Source organism: Octopus sinensis, linkage group LG3, assembly GCF_006345805.1.
Source record: "Octopus sinensis linkage group LG3, ASM634580v1, whole genome shotgun sequence".
NCBI classification, from domain to species: Eukaryota; Metazoa; Mollusca; class Cephalopoda; order Octopoda; family Octopodidae; genus Octopus; species Octopus sinensis.
This window is the reverse complement of record NC_042999.1, coordinates 5,440,585-5,468,192: the sequence shown is the minus strand read 5'-3', so window position 1 is coordinate 5,468,192 and position 27,608 is coordinate 5,440,585.

Sequence of the window (27,608 nt, the reverse complement as noted above, 5' to 3'; positions counted from 1 at the left end):
CAGGTGTGTAAACAACAAGCAGGTGTATTAGTTTGACGCTCGGGAAGGTGAGAAAGTCTTTTATGTTTCGAGCCTACGCTCTTCAACAGAAAAGGAATACGGTGGAAGACATATTAGCCATTCCACACACACCTGATTGCTTTACTTAAATATTCATTATTTGATGATCCAAATTTTCGGCAAACCAAAAGCGATGTGGTCACTGACACAATTTCACAGTAACATCAAAATCAAATTATAAATGTTTTAGTGAAGTAAACAGTTTTTCTCTGCTTTTTGGAATGTCTGATAGGCGTCTTGCTCGTCGTAATCATATTAGTTCCAACACCCAGTATCAGACCACATCAATTGCTTGACAAGTTAGAATAGCTCCGAAATCACGTCCACTGCTTATGGCTACCTGACGCCATGGCATTTACACAACTGACACTGGATATACCCCAGGAATTCCTCAGTATTACTTCGGTGTATAACAAATGATAGAAACGGAAAAATGGATTATCCGAGAAACTTTATTGCTCACAACGATCGTTTCGACCCATCATGCATCGATCCCTCCCGTGTGGGATACTATGCAACTATTTGCAGTGCATTCCTCGTTGAAGGAGCTTCTCAAACTGGTTGTGGAGCATCTCTCAGTGCAGAATGTTCTGTACCGAGAGATGCACCACAACCAGTTGCACAGTATCCCACCCGCGAGGGATCGATGCATGATGGGTCGAAACGGTTGTTGTGTGCAATAAAGTTTCTCATGTAATCCCTTTTCCATTTCTGTTATTTGTTTTATATACACACACACACATATATGTCTATCTATCAATCTATCTATCTATCTATCTATCTATCTATCTATCTATCTATCTATCTATCTATCTATCTATCTATCTATCTATCTATCTATCTATCTATCTATCTATCCACCCACCATGATAGATCGGTAGCCACTACACACATTTTTCCCCTCCTTGTTTTTTTTCTGTGTCCCTTTCTGTTGAAGAGCATAGGCTCGAAACGTAAAAGACCTTTTCTATTCCTGAGCGTTATACTAATATATCTGTTGGTTTTGTACACCACCTGTCTTTTGTTTGTTTTTTTGTGAACTCTCCCTATATATATATATATATATATATATATATAATATATATATATATATATATATATATATATATATGTGTGTGGTGTGTGTGTGTGTGTGTTGTGTGTGTGTGTGTGTGTGTGTTGTGTGTGTACTCACACACATACACAGGTACACATAAACACACACACATATTCTGCAAATAATAATTATAAGTTGAAGCCTATAAGCGTTCACCCTAAATTGACTATCGAAAATAGTCGTTTATTGGGGCATATAAGCGTACTAATACACATTTTTTTCTATAACCAATCGTTCAACTCGTATTTGGTTATAGAAAATACAAGACTACTTTCTAGAACCAATACGTGTAGAACGATTATAAGCTTAAGCTTATAAGTATTTTCAGAATTTACACTTGTCACCGTTTCTTAATATAACGCTGTGTGTGTGTGTGTATGAAGAAAGAACACAAATGGGTTAAGGTCGACTACGTTTTCTTCAGATGAAGTAAAAACTTAAAATTTGAAATTTGGTTCAGAAAAAATATAAGGATATGGAATGTGTTGACCCCTCATTTTGGCGACAAGAACGTTAAGCTATACCGAAGCATAACCAGATATCATATGGGTAAGAGCCACACTAAATTATTTGTATGAAATAGATGATGACGGAAGAGAGAGAGAAAGAAGAATAGGGGTGATTGTCAGTGTAAAATAGTTATGGCCGGTCATATTTGGAAAAAAAAATTCTTTAAAGTAAAGGAAAGCATGGACGCTGGTCCATTACAAAACGCGAGAAGAATGTGGAGGCAAAAGGTGAAATGAAAAGAAGCGGAACGAAAAAACAAAATGTGGAGTGGTAAAAAAGGAAAACAAAAGGAAAAAATGAGAAAAGAAAGAAAGCCAAGAAAGAAAAAGACAAGAGTTGCGTCCCCTTTCTGTTCAAATTAGAATTAATTTAGCAAGTTTGAAATAATTCAACGAGGCCAAAGTTAGCACGCCAGGCGATATGCTTAACGATATTTCGTCTGCCGTTACGTTCTGAGTTCAAATTCCGCCGAGGTCGACTTTACCTTTCATCCTGTCGTGGTCGATAAATTAAATACCAGTTGTGTACTGGAGTCGATGTAATCGACTGGTCTTCACCCCCAAAAGTTTGGGCCTTGTGTCTAGAGTAGAAAAGAATATCTGTTTGTATAGACACACACACACACACACACATATATATATTTACGCACACATATATTTACACACACAAACACACGCGCGCGCGCGTACATCTTCATTATTCTATTAATGTAATTAAAATGTATTTATTCTCACAACATGCATTTCAGTTTTAATTCCAAAGCTTCTATAAGTTTATATGGGAAAATTTATTACGTCCAGGCTTCCATAATCTCACACATTCAGAACCAGACGTAGTTATCTCCCTTCTGCTGTTCAACCAATTTTATTCGCCATCTTTTTTTTCAAGTCTTTTTTTTTTTTACACATTTCTATTAATAACAGCTATAGTTCTTACTTCACCCTCATTCAACTTTCCGCATTCCTTGCATTTCTTTTACATATATAAAAGAAATATATGTGAATTAAAAACATGTTGGTAAGTCACTAGATTTTGGGTCGGCCAGAATACACTAGGCTTTGAAGGTATTGTATACAAGGTGGCGATAAAGAAAAACAGACTAAAATCTCACCGAAGTATTATTAAATTACAAAATGTTTCAGTTTGAAACCAGAGAGTGAATTGAGACTGACTGAAGTTTGTTTTGTCGCCGGAAGTTTACTTGAGTAAATAGAGTGTCTATGTCGCATAACCGATCGCAATATGGAAGTACGATTCCGACTCTAATGTGGACGATACGTGTTTACGTATCGTCTCGGTTTATGCTCCAGATCTCATAGTCAACGAAGATTCTATTACTATATACTCCGAATCCGTTCGTACCACAGTTTTATCAGTCCCAAAGTATGAAAAGTCGATTAATCTTGTTGAATTTAATGCATAAGTTGGAAGGCAGTATTATATCTGAAATACAATCTGACACTTCGATAATGTAAATGTGTATACCAATGTTTAATTTTTACTTCAACTTTGTTTAGAATTCAGTCTGTCTGTAACACCTATCAAACTTCTTAGTAAGCCGAAAACAAGATCTTCAAGATGTGTGTAATATGCGTTACGTAGTACTGAATATAAAAATATAACTAATCACGAACAGCTACGTGGGAAATTCAAGTTCCAAATTCGAAATATTTGCATGAATCAGGTAAAAATAATTTGACGTAATTTATTGTAGCTAAATTGGCACAACCAAACATTCGAGAAACTGTGTCCAATAAATTTGACAGTTCCTGAGAAAACTTAGAGACTCATAAAGATTAGTTTGATAATAATGATAGTATTATCGGCCAACTGCTGGAAATGAAACGCTTTACTAATTTGTAGCAGGCCCGGGCTTGAAAAACCACTCGGCTGTTGAAAAGTTTATTAAAGTACAACGAGAATTGAATGAGGTTTAAAAAAAAAAAAAAGGCGCAGGAGTGGCTGTGTGGTAAGTAGCTTGCTAACCAACCACATGGTTCCGGGTTCAGTCCCACTGCGTGGCATCTTGGGCAAGTGTCTTCTGCTATAGCCCCGGGCCGACCAATGCCTTGTGAGTTTATTTGGTAGACGGAAACTGAAAGAAGCCTGTCGTATATATATATATATATATATATATATATATATATCTATATATATATATATATATATATATATATATATATATATATATATATGTATGTGTGTGTGTTTGTGTGTCTGTGTTTGTCCCCCTAGCATTGCTTGACAACCGATGCTGGTGTGTTTACGTCCCCGTCACTTAGCGGTTCGGCAAAAAGAGACCGATAGAATAAGTACTGGGCTTACAAAAAGAATAAGTCCCGGGGTCGAGTTGCTCGACTAAAGGCGGTGCTCCAGCATGGCCGCAGTCAAATGACTGAAACAAGTAAAAGAGTAAAAGAGAGAGTATAGATAAATATTTCAGCAACTGTTGAAATAATTTTTCATAAGAATGACTATAACTCTCTATGGCCTTCTATGACAAGTCCTTGACAAGCATTTGCTTTTTGTAGCTTCTGTCGAATCGAAAGATGACACTGTTTATCGACCAATCAACTTGCGGAAATATAACACCATACAGTAGGACTTTCTACCAGTTTCTAGAGATTTCTCGCGCTTTTCGTGATGTTAAAGCGAAACCCCGCTGAGATACCGCCAGACTGCAGGCTCGCATATTTTAAGAGCAATTAGTCCTTAAAACGTCCTGCTTTCCTTTGATGTATTTCAGCCTCGAATAAAAGAGTCTTCTTCAATAATGCCGAGCAAGCTGTATTCCCGCCTCTCAAGCAACACTAATCTTTTCTGTTTATAATTTAAGTAGAGCTAGGTTCGAATCCAGCTTCCTACAATACACTACTGGCGACTATAAGAAAAAAAACAAACTTTTGTGTATAACCACATGGTTCTGGGTTCAGTCCCACTGCGTGGCACCTTGGGCAAATGTCTTCTGCTATAGCCCCGGGCCGACCAATGCCTTGTGAGTGGATTTGGTAGACGGAAACTGAAAGAAGCCCGTCGTATATATGTATATATATATATATATATATTATATATATATAATATATATATATATGTATGTGTGTGTATGTGTTTGTGTGTCTGTGTTTGTCTCCCTAGCATTGCTTGACAACCGATGCTGGTGTGTTTACGTCCCCGTTACTTAGCGGTTCGGCAAAAGAGACCGATGGAATAAGTACTGGGCTTACAAAGAATAAGTCCCGGGGTCGATTTGCTCGATTAAAGGCGGTGCTCCAGCATGGCCGCAGTCAAATGACTGAAACAAGTAAAAGAGTAAAAGAGTAAAAGAGTAAATGTAAATATTGTGATTACCTAAATAACAAACATATTTATTTCAAGTGTAAACTCGTTTGGTTTGAAGGACGACTCGCAGCTAACTAGAACCAATTCAATACTCCATACAACAAAGCCGACGATGTCTTGTCCCAACAAGATCCATTTCATCAAATGGATTATAAACATACAGACTATGAAATATTAATAGTTCTGGCGAGAAAACAAATGAATAGCGTTACGGGGCTTGAGTTGTTTCAATAGAATAGACGCAAAGCGGAGGAGAAAATGTTTCGTCCGCTCTATTTAATTTGATAAGGAACAATTTTGAAGTAATTCTCAAACTTCAAGACTGGATTGGTGAAATTCTTGTTCCAAGAGAGAAAGGCGAAAGATCTAAATCAGAACGTGAACAATTCTCCTGGTATCACCCCCTCGGAGACTGATTGCAAAGTATTGTCTAGATTGTTGTTGAATTAGTAAATGAAAGCCATATAGTCGTCAGTACTATAGGAATCATAAATTAGTTTTTGATCAAAAATATACAATAGACATGGTCTCTACCAGGCGACATCAAGAAAGTTCTTCTGAGCTGTTGGTATCTCTACATCACGATTCGCTTTTTTTCCCCTATTCTGTTGCATGGTATCCAGGGTAGAAAGTAATATCTAACATAACCAAGTGAGACAAAGGATCTTTTTCTCTCTCATTCTTCGTCTACCTTATTTTTACTATTTTAAAAATTTCATTTTATTTCTTCTTTCACGCTTTTGTTCCCGTCTATTCAAATAACTTTTTTCTAATATCTTATTCCTCAACGAGGTTTAACGGTCTCACTCATTCCACCACCACGATCCCACTGATGAACTACAGACAACAAATTAATTTATTTGGTCATTAATAGGGAAACTCGAGTATGGGATTAACTAATAATAATTTTTTCATTCGAGTGCCATTATCGGTGTTCCTTTAGAATTATTGTTTTCGTGGTTTGGGTTTAACTAGCCTTTTTAGCATGTAAGAAATCCTATCAAGGGTCTTCTCTGTGTGTATAAATCTTTATACACTCTTACATATATATGTGTATTAGGCAGTATTAATACCAAAAATGTAATCACTATATCCAAATTGGATATCGTGTAGGAAACATGGATGTCTTGTTGGAGCACCGAATACTGCATTATTAGCCTTGAGAGATCTTATATAGGAGCTTGGTGCATAAAAACACACACATAGACCGTAACAGACGTAAATTGTCTATCATGGGCGCCATATCATGTGAATTCATTCTATTGGAAATTATCAGTAGGAGGGTCTGTCATTGCATGCCAGTTAAATCTCGCTGCAACGATTTGTGGAATATCAGCGTCTTTTCAGGCCAGTGATATCGCAAACAGCTTGTTGGTTATAATGTAACGGCAAGTTGAGGAGACTGCGTACAGAGATACCTCTCAGTACGAGTTTAATTCGTTCCATGACCGAGCTTGTCTTACGATTTATTCGTTTTACGAAGCAATTTTCCCCCAATGAAATTAACTAAAATATAATTAATCCGCTCCAGTCCCACAAAACCACTCAAAAATAATTTTTTATGGGTTTTAAAACAAGTAAAATGACAATCATAAAAAAGAGAATGCAAAAGAAATCTATAAACTGGTTGTATTAACTGAATTACCTTAAAGATGGGACAGCTTGTGTGCTCGTATTGCAGATTTCCGCCCGTACTTCAAGGCAAAAATTTGCACGAGTCTCAGCTCGTACAGCGAATTACTTGTACAAAGGGGCAATTGTACGGCGAGGTTCTACTGTATTTGGCTTTTTTAACGTCGGAGTCGTCAAATGTAACAGATGGTAGAATGTATGATAGATGTCAGTTCACCAGAAATGTCATGGATAAGTTGGATGCTTTTCACAGTCCATGGAATAAATGATAGAAGAAAATGATAGTTGAAATGGCCTTTATTTTACCGTTACAATGTAAAAAAACAACTGCTTTGTGTTGTCATTGTATAAAGTTTAGTAGAAGTTTTACTGTCCATTTCGTAGGTAGCTGTGTTTATCTGTAGGTGACAGCTAGGAGACGGAATGACGGAGAGAGAAAGAGTAAGAGAATTCCTCTCTCTCTGGGTTGGCGAGTAGGAGGGAGGGCTGTATGGTCATTCGTTGACATGTCATGAGTGAAAAGAAGGAAGGAAAGAAAGAAAGGAAGGAAGAAGGAAGGAAGAAGGAAGGAAGGAAAGAAAGGAAGACAGAAAGAAAGATTCTTCTTAGGCAAGGGTGCCGGGAGAAAGAGAGGATACATCTTCGGGAAACGTTATCGAACGAAAGCGAGCGAGGAAGAATTCTATTTAGTAGATCGGAGTGCAATAGAAAGTGAACGAACTGTTGAACTGAATTTAACCTAAAATGTCAAGTGAAACAACAGGACTTAACAAAGTCTGGCAGAGGACTCGCATAAATGTCTAAGTGTTAATGTCGGGAACAATAGAAAGGGGCTTACAGAAAAATCTAGAGCAAGGTTTCGATTCCTGGATAAAAATCCAGGAACAAACTACTCCATTGCTGACAGTTGACTTGAGCATTGATTGTTGCATTAGGTGGTAACAATATAAAGTGAATTACGCCTTTGCAATCGCACCAAATAGAGTAGAACCTTTTCCCCATGAAGTTCCCTTCTCGGTTGTGGCTGAGCATTTTCCCTTTTACCAAGCCACTGTTTACGGCGTTTAACGTTTCGATAGAAAATCCATTTTTCGTCACAAGTCTATCGAAAAAGGGTGAAATGAGTTTGCGAGAACGGAGAGAAGAGCAGATGTCAACTCGGGATTTGCGGTTGCTTTCGGGCAATACATGAAGCACCTATTTTCCAAGTTTAGGAATCTTTCCACGTTGTTGAAGATGACGATGAACTGTTGTATGGTTTGAAGTAAGCTTTATTGCCAATTCTTCAACTGATAATGGCGGATTTTCTTCAAGTAATGCCTCAAGGAGCTTATCATCAAACTCAATTAGACATCCTATTCGATCTTCATCTTCAATTTTGCAAACGATCTCCTGCAAGTTCTTTCATTGAAGCACTTTCCCATAAACTGAGTGTATGTTTCGAGTCACTTCGGCTGCAGAGTTACCTTTATTGTACTCATAAAGAATTATATGTGCCTTAAATGCTCCTTGGATACTTCCATGTTGAAAGGGTTTTAATCAAAGCAATTTTAGGGTGTCCACGAAGTCTGTGTACATAGAATAAAATTATAACATAAACAAATATAAGAAATAATAATTTTCCTTTTTACTTTTGTTTAATTAAATTAAAAAAAACTTTACTTTTCTAAATTTATTTGTTATGTTTTCTACAGATGATCGAATAATGGCTCTGTCTAAAGAAGAAAGAATCCCAGATCGAATGATGGATCTGTCTAAAGAAGAAAGAATCGAGTTAGTATTATTAAGTGGACGAGAGGCATGGTCTTATCGCAAAATTGCGGAAGAATTTAATCTTCGACACCCTTATAGGTAACCTATTTTTTTACTGCCGTCGGGAAATTGATCAAGAAATTTAAAGAAACAGGCAGTGTTTTGGATAAACCCCGTTCCGGGCGACCAAAGACTTCAGATGAAACGAAAGAGGCTGTCATGGCTAAAGTTTCTGCTAGCCCAAAGAAATCACTTCGTCGGACATCCACGGTGTTAGGTGTTCCAAAACCAACCATCCACAAAATGCTGGTTGAGGAAAAGTTTCATCGATACAACCTACAGATATTGCATCACTTAAATGAAGACGACCCTGATAGACGAATGTAGACGTGCGAATGGTTTTCAGATAAATTGGATGAAAATATCAATTTTACGAAAAACTTTGTGTTGTTCAGTGACAAAGCTACGTTTTATGTAAATGATGAGGTCAACAGACAGAATCTTCTTTACTGGTCTCGAGGTAATCCACATTGGATGGATCCATCCAAACAACAAGGCAGCAAAAAGGTGATGGTGTGGTGTGGTTTGTGGAAAGCTCATGTTCTAGAACCCTTCTTCATTGAACATGTAACGGATGAGACTTATGCAAACATATTGAGAGACAAATTAATATCTCAAATTGAGCGCCTAAGGCGAGGGCCTTCCGAATTGGTTTCAGCATGATGGGGCCCCTACCCATTTTGCCACAACTGTTAGAGATTGGCTTAATGACACTCTTCCTCACTGGATTCGAAGAAGGGCTCATATGGAAAGGTCCCCTCGTTCACCAGACCTTTCTCCCCTTGATTTCTTTTTCTGAGGTATGTTGAAAGAGAAAGATTACAATAAAGATTACAGATTTAAAACACATGAGAGAACGCATTACCAGTCAGTGTGCTGAAATTGATGGCAATGTAGACTTATTTAATCAAGTTCACCTGAATTTTGCCAGGCGCATCAAGTTATGCATTGAAAAATGATGGAAATCACTTTGAAAATATTATTTATTAACATTATAATTAAATAAAATTGGTGTGTTTTAAAAGTATGTGTTAATCCCCATGTACGCAGACTTTGTGGACACCCTCTATTATTTTGTAAAACAATATTGAATTAGTTTAAACGTACACAAATGCATAAAAATAATTTTTAATTGAATTAGACATTTGAAAATACTATTAAATTTCATTCAAATCTAAAGAAAAAAGGTAAAATTGGACAGAACTGATTCGATGACTTGATATATATAAATCTATGATATTCTAGTAGGTTTCAAGTTTATAACATCTTGATATCTCATGTTATTTAATTTTATATGCCTAAGACGTTTATTTTCTATTCTGGTTTTTATATATTTCTATACATTATATTTGTATCTATAATTTATTTTAAGCCGAATCATAATACGATCCTTGTACAAACGAAAGAACAAGAATGTCCTCTGGAACTTTTATCTTCCACCGGTGTTTGTAATCGATGGTGACATGTGCGATGATTTTGCGACTATCTTATATTTTACTGAGAAATTGGAAGCCCCGAATGTAAGCCACCACTTTATGCATAATACAATATTTATAGTTCTCTATTTCTAACTGAAATTCTGTCCTCAATAATTATAGATCTCTATTTCTAAATGTAATTCTTTTTCTTCTCGTTCAGTTTATAACTATAACACGCATTCTTGTCTGTCTCTTGACAAAGAATTTTTTCTCCAGCGTTCACCACTTCACCTCGTTAGGGTTAAACAGCTCTTCCCGAATGTTTTCACTGTCCTGTTTTTGTTAGCAGCTTTGACGTTCCACGTATCTCAAATTCTATTTAATTTGCTTTGGGGGAGCAATTGCTTTGACGAAGACGCATCTTGTTGCACTGCTCGCAATGCGGAGTAGGTAAATCTGACAACAATTGATATATATAGTTCTCTGTATATAATGGAAATAACCCAACCCAACCCAACCCAACCCGACCCGACCTGACCCGACCCGTTTGTGTTAGCGTCGACTGTGTGCTGGTAGCTGTGTACAGTCGCCCCAATGTCGCCCAAGCGAGCTCTGGTCGCCATAGCGTCGACTGTGTGCTGGTAGCTGTGTACAGTCGCCCCAATGTCGCCCAGAGCGAGCTCTGGTCGCCATAGCGTCGACTGTGGGCTGGTAGCTGTGTACAGTCGCCCCAATGTCGCCCAGAGCGAGCTCTGGTCGCTATAGCGTCGACTGTGGGCTGGTAGCTGTGTACAGTCGCCCCAATGTCGCCCAGAGCGAGCTCTGGTCGCCATAGCGTCGACTGTGGGCTGGTAGCTGTGTACAGTCGCCCCAATGTCGCCCAGAGCGAGCTCTGGTCGCCATAGCGTCGACTGTGTGCTGGTAGCTGTGTACAGTCGCCCCAATGTCGCCCAGAGCGAGCTCTGGTCGCCATAGCGTCGACTGTGGGCTGGTAGCTGTGTACAGTCGCCCCAATGTCGCCCAGAGCGAGCTCTGGTCGCCATAGCGTCGACTGTGGGCTGGTAGCTGTGTACAGTCTCCCCAATGTCGCCCAGAGCGAGCTCTGGTCGCCATAGCGTCGACTGTGTGCTGGTAGCTGTGTACAGTTGCCCCAATGTCGCCCAGAGCGAGCTCTGGTCGCCATAGCGTCGACTGTGTGCTGGTAGCGTGTACAGTCGCCCCAATGTCGCCCAGAGCGAGCTCTGGTCGCCATAGCGTCGACTGTGGCTGGTAGCTGGTACAGTCGCCCCAATGTCGCCCAGAGCGAGCTCTGGTCGCCATAGCGTCGACTGTGGGCTGGTAGCTGTGTACAGTCGCCCCAATGTCGCCCAGAGCGAGCTCTGGTCGCCATAGCGTCGACTGTGGGCTGGTAGCTGTGTACAGTCGCCCCAATGTCGCCCAGAGCGAGCTCTGGTCGCCATAGCGTCGACTGTGTGCTGGTAGCTGTGTACAGTCGCCCCATGTCGCCCAGAGCGAGCTCTGGTCGCCATAGCGTCGACTGTGGGCTGTAGCTGTGTACAGTCGCCCCAACGTCGCCCAGAGCGAGCTCTGGTCGCCATAGCGTCGACTGTGTGCTGGTAGCTGTGTACAGTCGCCCCAACGTCGCCCAGAGCGAGCTCTGGTCGCCATAGCGTCGACTGTGGGCTGGTAGCTGTGTACAGTCGCCCCAATGTCGCCCAGAGCGAGCTCTGGTCGCCATAGCGTCGACTGTGGGCTGGTAGCTGTGTACAGTCGCCCCAACGTCGCCCAGAGCGAGCTCTGGTAAGTAAGCTACTTACCACACAGCCATTCCTGCGCCTATACATTAGGTTTCATAAACTATCACATGACCTGGGAGGGAGGATTTGCCAATAATCCAAAGATGATTGTAAGCGTCTGATAAACAGCAACCACATCTGTTCACCGTCAATGGATTGCTTGAGATGTAGCATCAGCGAATGCTTGTGTATTTTCAATGACGATATATCCAGTCCCGTACTCAACAAATGTTGACAACAAATAAAGCGCCTGACCAGTAGGGCACGTTCCTTTTACAAAAAGGAGAACAGCAGACAGTTCAGTCCAGTCTGGCCTGAACTGGGATAAGACATGACAGCCATGCAGTAACAAATGACGGAAGTGATGTCACCATCTTTGTCCGACTTTTCAGGGATTTTGTTCTTCTGGTATATTTCTGGATTTCCTCGTCAGTTAGTCCTAATTCTTCTCCACTTGTATCTGAAGTTAACTAGATTCCAATTTAACCGGTTCGTCCGTCCAGCGCATCATGGTGCTAATAATACCAGTGTTTTAATAATATTATTGTTGCAAGATCATGATAATTGCTTTTATCATTTGTAGTTTAGTATCTCGGGTGTTTACAATTGGCTGCACTTGCTTGGACATTCTAAATGACCTCGTTGACTCTAAATAATAATAATAATAATAATAATAATAATAATAATAATAATAATAATAATAATAATGAAATTATTGTATACAGTGCTCAGGTGCACCACAACTTGTCAAAAGTGCTTATAAAGCATATGCAGTAATGTACAAATGTCTGGGAAGTGAACAGTGTAAGAGTCAGATACATGCTTGCGTGTGTATGGAAGGGAGAAAATCAGGTGTAGTGTTGGCGAATCTCAGGAAGCATGGAAGTTTTGAAGGATGCAGTGCCCCGACAACTAACAACTGATGCTGGCAGTTTGTTCCATGCTTCAGCAACTCTTAGCGTGAAAAAATGTTTCCGAAAGTCATGGGAGCTGTGCTGTTTTCTGACTTCGTAAACATGTCCACGGGTGGTACCAATATTGTTTACAAACGTTATGTAATGTGAGACCATCGAATAAAATAGAAGCCTAACGGAAAATGAGTTCAAGTATAAATTTACTCGACATTTGTACATTTAGACTGAAGAAAAAGAACACAACAGTACGATCGAGTTACGTGTGGTTCTTAAAATTGTAGCATATCTGATATCCTCACTGTTTGAGAGACACATTTGGAATGATCTCGTTTGAGATTACAACCATCTTTGGCTAGTTTGACCCTGTTGTGTCCACTGATCTGATTGGTTAGCATTTGGTCGTCTGTCGTTGGAACTGGAACGTAGCTGAGTAGCTCTATGCTGGATGAAATGCTTAGCGGCATTTCGCCCATCGCTACGTTCTGAGTTCAAATTCCGCCGAGGTCGACTTTGCCTTTCATCCTTTCGGTGGTCGATGAAAAAAGTACCAGTGAAATACTGGAGTCGATGTAATTTGTTAGCCCCCCCCCCAATTCAGTCTTTGTGCCTATAACAACGGTAGTGGAGGAGGTATTAGTAATGTTATTGCAACCACACACACACACACACATTACTACTACTACTATACTACTACTACTACTACTACTACTACTACTACTAATATTATTATTAATATTATTAATACTAATATTATTAATATCATTAATATTATTAATACTAATATTATAATATTATTAATACTAATATTATTAATTATTATTATTAATACTAATAGTATTATTATTAATACTAATATTATTATTATTAATACTAATATTATTATTATTATTATACTAATATTATAATATTATTAATACTAATATTATTAATATTATTATTAATACTAATAGTATTATTATTAATACTAATATTATTATTATTAATACTAATATTATTATTATTATTAATACTAATAATATCATTATTATTATTATTATTAATATTATTATTAATAATAATAATATTATTATTAATAACAATAATATTGTTATTAATATTAATGTTATTAATAATAATGTTATTAATAATGTTAATAATTGTTATTAATAATTGTTATTAATAATTATTATTATTAATAATAATAATAATGGTAACGGTGGCGTTGATATTGATAGAAGAAATGACGGCAATGATAACAGCAATATCACGAACGATTCAGCTAATACCAGCCTAGCCATTAGCTTGTCCACTCGTAGCACTACCTCATCTCTCTCTCTCTCCTCTCTCTCTCTCTCTCTCTCTCTCTCTCTCTCCCCAACTAACCGTCGTAGAACCGATTGCTATAACTGCAGATCTGGGAGAGACTGCCCGCTGCAAGCCTATTGCAGGAGATTCAACGTCGTTTACCAATGCACCGTTCACAGCATAGCAAATAACTCCTGTAGCTACTACATTAGATCTACCTCAAATTTTAAGCAAAGATATTATGCACATTTAAACTCCTTTAAATATCAAGAGAATAGCAATCCCACATCACTAGCCAACCACGTACACTATCTAATTAATAGAAAAATACAATATAGACTTTCTTGGGCTATAATACATTCTGGTATCCCATATCAGGGCCAGCACTCCACTTGTAGACTCTGCTTAAAAGAAGCCCTTAAAATTTTAACCCATAACTTACCACAATTGCTTAACAAACACAAGGAAGCCTTCACAACGTGTAAACACAAATTCTTCCGCACTTTTAAATTCTTCCATAAATCCAATTGCAAATTCTCCCCCCCCCCACACACACACTCACATACAAACCTCCATGATCGTTAACACATCTCTTCTAGCAACCTTACCTCATCACTTTATAAGATAAATGTTAATTCTTTACTTTAAAACCTGTGTGGTAAGTAGCTTGCTTACCAACCACATGGTTCTGGGTTCAGTCCCACTGCGTGGCATCTTGGGCAAATGTCTTCTATTATAGCCTCGGGCCGACCAAAGCCTTGTGAGTGGATTTAGTAGACGGAAACTGAAAGAAGCCCGTCGTATATATGTATGTATATATATGTATGTATGTGTATATGTTTGTGTGTCTGTGTTTGTGCCTCCAACATCGCTTGACAACCGATGCTGGTGTGTTTACGTCCCCGTAACTTAGCGGTTCGGCAAAATAGACCGATAGAATAAGTACTGGGCTTACAAAGAATAAGTCCTAGGGTCGAGTTGCTCGATTAAAGGCAGTGCTCCAGCATGGCCGCAGTCAAATGACTGAAAGAAGTAAAAGAGTAAGTCCCCTAATATTTAATTCTAACTCCTACTCCTAAATAATATGACATTCAACTGGTTTCTCCATTCACAACCACCTACACACCCAAACCCCCATTGTTAAAAATATTTCTACAGCCACTGACTTTAGCCATAAAACTGACATAAAAAGTACTTACTACTAGATTTCCTCCCCAACTCTTACAGACTAGAAGAATACCTATTTCTTTATTACCCACAAGGAGCTAAACATAGAGAGGACAAACAAGGACAGACAAAGGGATCGAGTCGCTTATATCGACTCCAGTGCGTAACTGGTACTTAATTTATCGACCCCGAAAGGATGAAAGGCAAAGTCGACCTCGGCGGAATTTGAACTCACAACGTAACGGCAGACGAAATACCGCTAGGCATTTTGCCCGGCGTGCTAACGTTTCTGCCAGCTCAGCACCTACTATTCTCTTTAAATTCCTTTCATTTTACTTTCTTATGTTTTTTTTTTACGTTATCTTCCTTTACCTCCTCCTCCTCTTTCCTTATTTACCATTCTATGTCTATTTATCTTCTTTGTTATTTTTGTATACTATATTCTTAAACACTGTATACTTATATATCTTATTTTATCCTTAATGCCAATCCTTAATTTCCTCTCTCACTCTCCCTTTCTATTTATTTATTTTTCTTTCTTTTTACCATTTAATAGCCACCTCCACTACCATTCTCTTATTGAATGCTGATACATTCGCGTCTATTTCTGGATATTTACACTATTAGAACTTTAACTTACATGGATTTACACAGGATTACACCTAAGGACTTACGGACTTACTTGTACAAGATCGGGAAGTTGAACTGTGAACTATTATGCTTCTTCTTTCTTTTCTTTCTTCATCTCCTTATTCCTTTTCTCCTGACCGCTCTGTCATCTTTTCATTAATTTGTACCCTTCCCATTTTTCGTATTTGTCTCCGACGATGGAATATCCCATACTCTGGGTTACCCCAGAAACAACTGTAAGACTTTGAATTTGTCCAATAATAATAACGTATATGACTTGAGATGTTTGTCTTGCCATAACGTTTGTTGTCCTTTTGAACAATTATACATCCGCTTTGTCGGAAATCTACAATGGCTCCATAACTACCGTTTTGGCCATAACGTAGCAGATAACGGCTAACCTTTGGCCACGTTGTGTCCATCACTCTGATTGGTTGGCATTGGCGCAATTTGTCACGCCAATATGCAACCTAACCAATCGGAGTCTCTAAATAAGATCACGCGAGACAGCCTGTTCACAATTCAATTTGAGCCTGCTGTTATCTATAAAAACTCAACTTCTCCTTGTCTGAAGGTCTTTGGTTCCAGACCTTCTAAGATCTAGCCACTGACCACACGACACAGCCAGTTCCAGCGACAACACCAGACAACACCCGTCCAACAGCATTACAGCGACCTTCCTCTTCGTCGCCACCATCATGTCTCTCACCAACGTCGTCAACAACATCTCTACGTACACAGCACCAGCCACACTGCACAGGTTCTAACGTAGTGCTGTTCGCGAACCACTTCACCATGGTTAACAGCGTACATACAACCCACACAGATGCATGTAAATATTGCAATAAATCTTTCACAAGCCTTCTACGTGGGTGCATGCATCTCTCTCTCTCTCTCTCTCTCTCTCTCTCTCTTTTCCAACTGGCACATTATATGTTTTATTTCAGCCTTCTGATATGAGTCGTTATTAGATGGTCACACTACACATCACCTTGACCATCTGTATCTGTATATGTATATATGTATATATATGTATGTATATATATGTATGTATATGTATGTATGTATATGTATGTATGTATATGTATGTATGTATTTGTATTATGTATATGTATGTATGTATATGTATGTATGTATATGTATGTATGTATATGTATGTATGTATATGTATGTATGTATATGTATGTATTTGTATTATGTATATGTATGTATGTATATGTATGTATGTATATGTATGTATGTATATGTATGTATGTATATGTATGTATGTATTTGTATTATGTATATGTATGTATGTATATGTATGTATGTATATGTATGTATGTATATGTATGTATGTATATGTATGTATGTATTTGTATTATGTATATGTATGTATGGTATTTATGTATGTATGCATATATGTATGCAAGTATGTATGTATGTATGTATGTATGTATGTATGTATGTATGTATGTATGTATGTATGTATGTATGTATGTATGTATATGTATGTATATATCAAGATGGCGCTGAACTAACAACAAGTGTGTTAACGTGTCTCTCCTAAATATTAAAGAAGTCCTTCCAGAGATCGATGTTATCAGAAGCGAAATTGTCTGCAAAGCGAATATAAGTGATAGTACAACAAGTCACTGTATTTGAGAAGAATATTTTCGCTTTTGATGTAGTATTTGCAACTAGAACATACTCGCGAATACACGTGTTAAAACGCACGTGTGTTACTTCCCGAAATCGAAGTGAATTTTATTCTTCGTCTGTGAATCAACAAGACACAGTATTTTTGAGAAGGATATTTTCGTTTTGATGTATATCTGCGTGTTCTGAAAAAAGCCTCTGAAAAATTTGCTGCTTAATACCAAATCGCTTAGGAAAATATAGAAAGTATCGTGAAACTGTTGCATGTGCTAAATCGAAACTCAAACCCCTTTTGTTTACAAAGTGCGCTTGGGGAGGAATATAAAAGGTCTGTCTTGTCTATCTATCTTCCTTTCTTATAAAAAGGAATCACGTAAGTACTCTCTGTCAGCCGGTAAGGTAAGATATTATTTATCTTGTTATCATTAGTGTTCTTTCAAACAGAAAATAATTAAAAAACAAAAAAGATATAAAAATATAAAAATACGCGGTATTCTATCTTTATAATCTTTATAATTTCGTGCCTGCCACGCACTCTCTTTCTCTTTTTTACATTTCTATTTCTATCTCTCTCATACATTTTTATTATTTGTTATCATTAGTGTTCTTTCAAACAGAAAATAATAATTAAAAAGATATAAAATACGCGCTATTCTATCTTTATAATCTCTCCCTCTCTTTCTTACATTTCTATTTCTATCTCTCTCATACATTTTTATTATTTGTTATCATTAGTGTTCTTTCAAACAGAAAATAATTAAAAAACAAAAAAGATATAAAATATAAAAATACGCGGTATTCTATCTTTATAATCTTTATAATTTCGTGCCTGCCACGCACTCTCTTTCTCTTTTTTACATTTCTATTTCTATCTCTCTCATACTGTTTATACCTTATCTGTCTCCCCATCCACCAGACCCTCTATTTCCGCTCTCACTCTCCCCTCCCCCCTCTCTCTCCCTCTGCAATCGTTTCTCTTTCTGCATCTCTCTCAGATCAACTTTCTCTCACCTCACCCCCTCTCTCAGTTTCCTCAACTTCACTCATTCTCTCTTGTATCTATATACCGCCCTCTTTCTCTCTCTCTCTCTCTCTCTCTCTCTCTCTCTCTCTCTCTCTCTCTCTCTCTCTCTCTCTCTCTCTCTCTCTCTCTCTCTCTCTCTCTCTCTCTCTCTCTCTCTCTCTCTCTCTCTCTCTCTCTCTCTCTCTCTCTCTCTCTCTCCCTCTCCATTTCATCTCTCTCTTCCTCTCCATTTTTTCCTCTCTCTGTCTCCTTCCTCCACACCACCCTCTCTGTCCCTTTACTTCACTCCCTGGTACCTCTATCCTGCCCTCTCTCTCTCTCCCTCTCCATTTCATCTCTCTCTTCCTCTCCATTTTTTCCTCTCTCTGTCTCCTTCCTCCACACCACCCTCTCTGTCCCTTTACTTCACTCCCTGGTACCTCTATCCTGCCCTCTCTCTCTCTCCCTCTCCATTTCATCTCTCTCTTCCTCTCCATTTTTTCCTCTCTCTGTCTCCTTCCTCCACACCACCCTCTCTGTCCCTTTACTTCACTCCCTGGTACCTCTATCCTGCCCTCTCTCTCTCTCTCTCTCTCTCTCTCCCTCTCCATTTCATCTCTCTCTTCCTCTCCATTTTTTCCTCTCTCTGTCTCCTTCCTCCACACCACCCGCTCTGTCCCTTTACTTCACTCCCTGGTACCTCTATCCTGCCCTCTCTCTCTCTCTCTCCTCTCTCTCTCTCTCTCTCTCCTCTCTCTCTCTCTCTCTCTCTCTTTTCCAACTGGCACATTATATGTTTTATTTCAGCCTTCTGATATGAGTCGTTATTAGATGGTCACACTACACATCACCTTGACCATCTGTATCTGTATATATATGTATGTATATATATGTATGTATATGTATGTATGTATATGTATGTATGTATTTCTATTATGTATATGTATGTATGTATGTATGTATGTATGTATGTATGTATATGTATGTATGTATATGTATGTATGTGTGTGTATGTATGTGTGTGTATGTATGTGTATGTATGTGTGTATATGTATGTATATGTATGTATATGTATGTATGTATATTTATGTATGTATATGTATGTATATATATGTATGTATGTATGTATATGTATGTATATGTATGTATGTATATGTATGTGTATGTATATGTATATGTATGTGTATGTATATATATATGTATGTATATGTATGTGTATGTGTATGTTTGTGTATGTTTGTGTATGTGTGTGTGTGGAGAGAGAGGGGGGAGAGAGAAAGAGAGAGGGGGGAGAGGGGGGGAGAGAGAAAGAGAGAGGGGAGAGAGGGGGGAGAGAGAAAGAGAGAGAGAGAGGGTGAGAGAAAGAGATACAGAAAGAGAGAGAGAGATAACTAAAGAGATAAATTTCACATATGAATTTTCTGCTATGCAAAAGGATTTCTGTTGTTTTTCATTCTTGCAAAAGAAGAGAGTTAAATTACCCGAAGAAGGGATAATTTAAATAATTCAGTTGGCCAAAGTCTGTAAATGCTTTGCAGAGAACGAAATACGCTGGCAGCACAATCTTCTCTAATCTCTCCCCTAATAACAGGAAATTATCTGTCAATCATCGATATTATTCGACGTTTAAAATCAATCAAGAAATCCTCAGATGCTTCAATCAATAGACAGTTTGTGGCTTTATATTTGAGGGGTTAAAGCCCCATGAAATATGGGAAGTAATTGCATATGATCATCTAGGTGGTGGTTGTGGTGGTGTAGATGTGGAGAGCGGTATCCCGTCTTTTGAACAAAGCGATAACATGCTGTAAACAAAATGGCGACATATGTTGCCAAAAACAAAATAAATCTCAAATTTCAATGCTTTGTTTGCAACGAAAACATGGATTTGTCGCTCAATATTCGACAAAAACAAAATTGTGTACTCTGTGTGTGTCTGTGTGTGATTGCTCATGAATGTATAAATGAAAGAAACTGGTTTCCCTCTCAATAGAAACATACGCAGGCTCGAACTCGCGCACGCATGCACGCACAGGACGGCAAGTACACAAAATGAGTTGCTAATCATGCGTATAACTTTTATATCTACATTCTGTGTATATAATGTATAACATTTCTCGTTTTACTTACAAACACGATAAATTAGAATTACAAATAATATTTGTCGATAGACGTGGCTAATCTTTTTGGCTGACATATGTGCAAAAGGAAATATTTTATAGGGTTAGGGCGGTTAGACAACTGACTCAGAGTTTCGGCTCGGGTTAGGCTGTTCCATATTTTATCGTAAACTAAGGCAGCCATGTTGTAAAAACAGACACGAGTGAGTCGTCAGCTGTTACCATCGACTGAGATTTGGAAAAAAACGTCAATGTCACGAGATCAATGAATTTGGAAATTGAATTTGGCGGATTAAAATTTAACGTCAACAGAAACAACATTGGAGGCGCAATGGCAGCGGACTCGCGGTCGGAGGATCGCGGTTTCGATTCCCAGACCGGACGTTGAGTGTGTTTATTGAGCGAAAACACCTAAAGCTCCATGAGGCTCCAGCAGGGGGTGGTGGCGACCCCTGTTGTACTCTTTCGCCCCAACTTTCTCTCACTCTTTCTTCCTGTTTCTTGTCCCCGACTTCCTACGCAACCGCTGAGCCTGGATGCGCATTCATCCGTCGATGCTCTCGGTGTCGGGGTTTGACCTGCTTTCTCTTCTGCGGGTCTTACGAATAGCAAAGGACCACGTTTCAGACTTCTCCCATCTTGCGAGCTCTGGGACGAAGACCGCTTCGCTCAACAAACAAACAAGCAAACAACAACGACAACAATAGCAATAATAATAATAATAATAATAATAATAATAATAATAATAATAATAATAATAATAATAATAATAATAATCCTTTCTTTATTAGCAACAAGGGCCGACAAAAATAAGATTGGACATTACAAATCATGAAGGATAAAGTGGGGTTACATAAAGTGTCGCGTAAAAAGTCGATAATAATGAAAAATATAACGAAGAAAATGCCTAAAAGAGGCAAGCAATTCAGGGTTACTCATGGAGACCTCACGAAAACTCCATAAGCGCACCGACCACTAGGGCAAGAACCCTCTCCCCATCTTCTCTTTCTCTCAGCCTTGAAAACTCAATAGCGCATGCTATCTTCGGACCATCTTCGCTACATTCACCCACCTTTTAACAAATTTTCGGGAAATCAGCACTTCTCTCTCAATCCCCACTTTCCTTTTCAGGTGGAATCTGAAAAGGTTGATGAGGACTAGGCCAAAGAGAAAGGTATCTGTTTTCAGCCTTTTCAGTCTAGACCATCACACAACCTCCTTCGATATAGCCACGAGACAGATGAAAATTGCCTCCTCTTGCCAGCCAAAGGAAGGCAGAGGGGCATTCTTCATGATGGAATCAGCCGACAAGAGGACACATCCTATAAGTGACAGCAGGTGTCCGACATAAACTCGTGTATCAGATGTGCTCGGACACTGGACGAGTGTGAGCAGAACCGGTTTCGTGGCTCTGCGCACATCTCGGGCAGGTCCGACTGACGGCACTTCCGTGCCTGTAGAGTTTATCTCGAACAGGTAAAGCCTCCCGGTAGCACTGCCAGGCCAAGGATTCCTTGAAGTTATCCATAAGCCCCGGCCCGAAAGTCCTCCGAAACAGACGGGCGAGTTGAAATTCATCGACGCCTTAGATTCTCCCCTAGAACGTCGTCGTTTCCTTTCGCCACTAACACTTTCTATACAATACCATAGAAGACGTTTCACTAACCGCATTGCCCGACTGGCTGAGGAGCGTGAGCACCTGGCGGCACTCAAGGTGCCAGATGCCCAGCCTCGATCTACGCTTGATCCAAGATTGGAGCTCAAAGAGACGAGCTGCGGGAAAGTGAGTCTGACAAACGGCGACCACACCTGCTCACCGTCGTCGAAGAAGCGATGGATGTGCCGCAGCCTCAGTGCATGTCTACACATCGATAGCCACGGTGTACCCAGCCCACCGTTCACTGGGTGTAGACAGCAAATGGAGCGCATGACCAGCGGTGTCAGTCCTTTCCATAAGAAGCGGAAAAGCAAACGCTCCAGCTTGGCCAGGTACAAACTGGGGCAAGGCACGACGGTGAGGCGCCCCACCTCTGCCCGACGTTTTCAAGGATAGCTTCCTCTCGGCCCATTTCTGGGTGAGACTGGCTACCCTGCTCGTCACCGAGCTCCAGTTCCTCTCCAGCTGGAGTTCCGGCCCGAATCACAGCCTGAGCAATTTTACGAGCCCGATCGTCCAACCACTTAAAACGCTATCGGTTGGCATGGATCCTCCTCTCCAGGTGCCGAGCTGCAGCCCGCCGCCGACTTTTCTGGATTAATCTTTGCTCCCGTTACTTCCTCGTATACTTTCACAATAGTGCTGACCAGGTCTATGTGCTCGTCGTCCGACACTATGACGGTGACGTCGTTTGCGCATGCTCACACAATTCTCCGACATCTTAGTTCCCGCAAGATGTCTCTCAACATTTCCAGTTTCCGAAGTAATGGCTCTAGAGTCAGTACATACGGAAGGGACGAGAGTGGGCACCCTTGACGGACCGAACGCACGATGTTGAATGGTTCCGATAGGTGAACATTCGTCGTGTATATATATGTGTATGTGTGTGTTGTGTGTGTGTTGTGTGTGTGTTGTGTGGTGTGTTGTGTGTGTTGTGTGTGGTGTGTGTGTGTGTGTGTGTGTGTGTGCGTGTGTGTGTGTGTGTGTGTGTGTGCGTGCGTGCGTGTGTATGTTTGTGTGTCTGTTTGTCTCCTCAACATCGCTTGACAACCGATGCTGGTGTGCTTACGTCCCCGTAACTTAGTAGCAGTTCGGCAAAAGGAACCGATAGAGTAAGTACTAGGCTTACATAGAATAAGTCCTGGGATCGATTTGCTCGACTAAAGGCAGTGCTCCATCATGGCCGCAGCCAAATGACTGAAACAGTTAAAAGAATAAAAGAAATACATAACCATTATTAAATGGAAGTCTTATTATTTGATATGGAGTTGATCCAACTTTGGCATTAATCACTGCTTTAATACAACTCGCACAGGTTCTGATCTGTAGCGCAAAGGGATTTTAAGACATTTTCAAATAAAAACCTGATGGCGTAGGGAAGTGGTCTTCATTTGCTCTTTCAAAATGCACCATAACCGTTTGAATATATACAGATCCAAACCCTCCAAGGTACGCTAGCGGACATAGGGTTAGCAAGATGGCGTTTTAGAATTTTACTAATATATTTTTGATGCAAGGTGGCGAACTGGCAGAGTCGTTAGCACGCTGGGCGAAATGCTTAGCGGTATTTCGTCTGCCGTTACGTTCTGGGTTCAAATTCCGCCGAGGTCGACTTTGCCTTTCATCCTTTCGGGGTCGATTAAATAAGTATCAGTTACGCACTGGGGTCGATGTAATCGACTTAATGCGTTTGTCTATCCTTGTTTGTCCCTTCTGTGTTTAGCCCCTTGTGGGCAATAAAAAAAGAAAAGAAAACGATGGAAGTACCAGAGAATAAAAAAGGCATATGAACATGCACACACACACACACACACACAACTAGTTTTGAATTTGTCAAATTGCTACAGGAAAAATTGTTGGCATACTCATAGAAGTGCATTCTTTGTTCGACTTTGTTTCCTCATAACTTTCAGAAAAATAGATATTTTTTTAACTGAAATTTCCCACAAATACCTGTATGGTTGTGTAGATTACGATTATAATGAAATTTAATGCAGAAAAGAAAAAAAAACCCCAAAATTTGCTGGGCGAGTACACATACATACTGACACGCATCACATATATATATGAAGAAAACTTGAAAATTTGAAAAGGTTATCTGCTGTGTATCAGTATGTCTATGTACGTCTACCAATTATTTTCCCCATTAGATACCGATGCAGTCGTAATCTGTGCAATCCGAAAGACATTTGTAGCGAGTTTCATTGCAAAATAACCATTTCTCTGAAAGTTATGAAGAAACAACGACGATAGGGCCACACTTATGTGGACATGTCTAATCTCTCTCTATATATAAAGCTGAAGTTGTCTGTGTATGGCAGGTTTGGTAGCCTTCAACTAACACTATCTCCTCCGAGACCCTGCGGTGCAAGTTGACCAAAATTGAGAGTATGATAGAAGAAGGCTTGCTCTTCATTCCGTAGAAGAAGAAATTCAAATCGGACCATGTTAACACCAAACATTATTTACATCAAAGAGGTGCTTTTTTTCTATGAAAATCCCTGTTTTTTACGATTATTTTACTGCTGTGTCGCCATTTTTCGGTGTATTTCAACCAGAAAAATGTTCACTTAAAGAGAATAACGAGAAGCTACAGAATGCACAATTTTTACTTTTCAAAAATTCCAATTCTAAAGGGTCGAAACAAACCCGAGCAACGCCGGGCGATACTGCTAGTAGTTAAATAAGCAAAGCGCTGTTTCTTTGTCCGACCTCTGTATATATACTGTGTATATACAAACACATACTGAGAGAGAGAGAGAGAGAGAGAGAGAGAGAGAGGGAGAAGAATGACAGGAAGAGGAGAGTACATATACATACATAGAGACGGACACAAACACATACGCACACACGCACAAGCTGTGACAAGCACGTGTGTGTGTGTGTGTGTGTGTGTGCGTGACAGTGTGTACAAGTTACCTCCCTTTGACTTTACTGTTTCCTTTTGACGGTCTTTTTCAAACAATGTCTATATTTCATTTTATTTCTGCTGGTCTCTCAATAATAAAACGTTATCCTACCGTGAAATAAAACAAATGCATTTCCATCATCCTTACAAAAAGAATACTACTGCTACAAGCCACCAACGAGTGTATCAAGCTGTATTATTTCATTTTAATACATGAGTTCGAACACCATTTCGACTCCATTACGGTCTTAGCTTTTCTGTTAACCCCCCCCTTTTAGTCAAACACTAATATATAATCTCATCGCTTCGAGATTAACTCCAGAATAAATCTTCACTGGTGCAAGAGGCGGCGAAGTTTGTAGCGATGGGGATGTGCTTGTGTGGTGTTCATGCCTTTCTGAAGGTTTGCCATCATAATCACAGCAGTGAATGTGTGTGTATGTGTGTGTGCTTGTGCATGCATGTATGTATGTGTGTATGTGTGTATGTGTGTATGTATGTATGTAGTATGTATGTATGTATGTATGTATGTATGTATGTATCTATGTATGTATGTATGTGTGTATGTATGTATGTATGTATGTATCTATGTATGTATGTATGTGTGTATGTATGTATGTATGTATGTGTATGTATTGTATGTATGTATGTATGTATGCATATTTATGTATGTATGTATGTAGTGTATGTGTGTATGTATGTATGTATGTATGTAGTATGTATGTATGCATGTATGTATGTATGTATGTATGTATGTATGTATGTATGTATGCATGTATGTATGTATGTATGTATGTATGTATGTATGCATATGTATGTATGTATGTATGTATGTATGTATGTATGTATGTGCATGTATGTATGTATGTATGTATGTATGTATGTATGTATGTATGTATGTATGTATGTATGCATATTTATGTATGTATGTATGTGTGTATGCTACAGCCTGCAAAACGTCTTTATGCCAATTTATTTTGTAAGGCAAAATGTCACGTATATAATTATATATGTAGACATTTAGGTGTGTGTACGTGTATGTCTGTACACACACACACACACCCAGACATCTGTGTATGTATGTACCTGTGTCTCTCTCTCTCTCTCTCTCTCTCTCTCTCTCTTATATATATATATATATATATATATATACGCACGCATTCATGCATGTATTCATTTATACACTTCAAAAACGATTTTTTAAAAACTTTTTCATAAACCCACCGTTGGCAATGGAAGAATATTTTCATATCAAAAACAAATTGCTTAACGAGAAAATCTTGAGAAAAACAAAACTAGATCACCTGTCACTTTTGGGGTATTAAATAATAATAATAATAATAATAATAAATAATGATAATAATAATAAAATAATAATAATAATAATAATAATAATAATAATAATAATAATAATAATAATAATAATCCTTTTTTATTTTAAGCACAAGTTCTGACGTTTGTGGGGGGTGGGGGTTAGTCGATTAAATCGACCCCATTACTCAACTGGTACTTGATTTATTGACCCCCAAAAGGATGAAAGGCAAAGTCGACCTCAGCTGTATTTGAACTTAGAACGCAAAGAGCCGGAAGAAATGCCGCTAAGCAATTTGTCCGACGCACCAACGATTCCGTCAGTTTGCCCCCCCCCCCCTTCCGCCGTCATTCAAATCACTTGCTGATAAAATCACTGATCTCTCTTTTTGACATTTTTTAACCATTTTTTTTTACGAAATATTTCGTATAAATATTAACCGACGTCGGACCAAAATGGCCAGAAATATATTATTTCGTCTCCCTCCTAGCAAGCTTCTTCTCCGATAAAAAGAAAATATATATATTTATATATTTATATAAACACCAGGACATAATCAAGAAAGGAGAGATTGGATTGAAACAATTATATTTCTCATTTAAGAAATCTTCCTTTCTGTTATTGAATCATCTCTGAACTTCCCAACATTCCTGACTCAAGTCGATCTAAATCTTGCTCTGTATCACTTTTTAGAAACTTGTAGCTTTCTACCAATGTTGTTCGTTTCATTACTGCGCTTCAAGTCAGCAACGATCGTGCAGACCTGTCATTAAACACGTTCCGACCGTGACCATCTCGCCTTTTAATCAGTGTCTCTAATTATCAAATATTTCCTGTATTTTCAATTAAAGCTATTGTAGTAGTTGTGATAGGAGGGAGGTTTGGCTGCTATTTCTAGCGTAGAGTTCGTTTCCTTCCTCGCTAGCTGCTGGTGACTGAGCTTATTGTTAGAGACCAAAGAAAACGGAACTATCAACTAAATCCGAAGTCTATTGCTTTATCAAAATATTTATTGAAGGCAGTTGACAGCATTTCGTTGTTGCATTCAGATGTGTGTGGTGTGTGTGAGATAAGTGTATTTGGATAAATGCGCACACGTATGTATGCATAGATGCGTGCATGTATATGTGTGTGCGTGCGTATACACACGCACACACACATACACACACACACATATATATATATATATATACATGTATACGAATGAATATACAGTTGTATTTATGTATACATTCGGTTATTAGATTGTATACTCTCACACGTTTAGTTTCAGATTATACTCTTCTTGCGAGTGTATACATATATCTATACA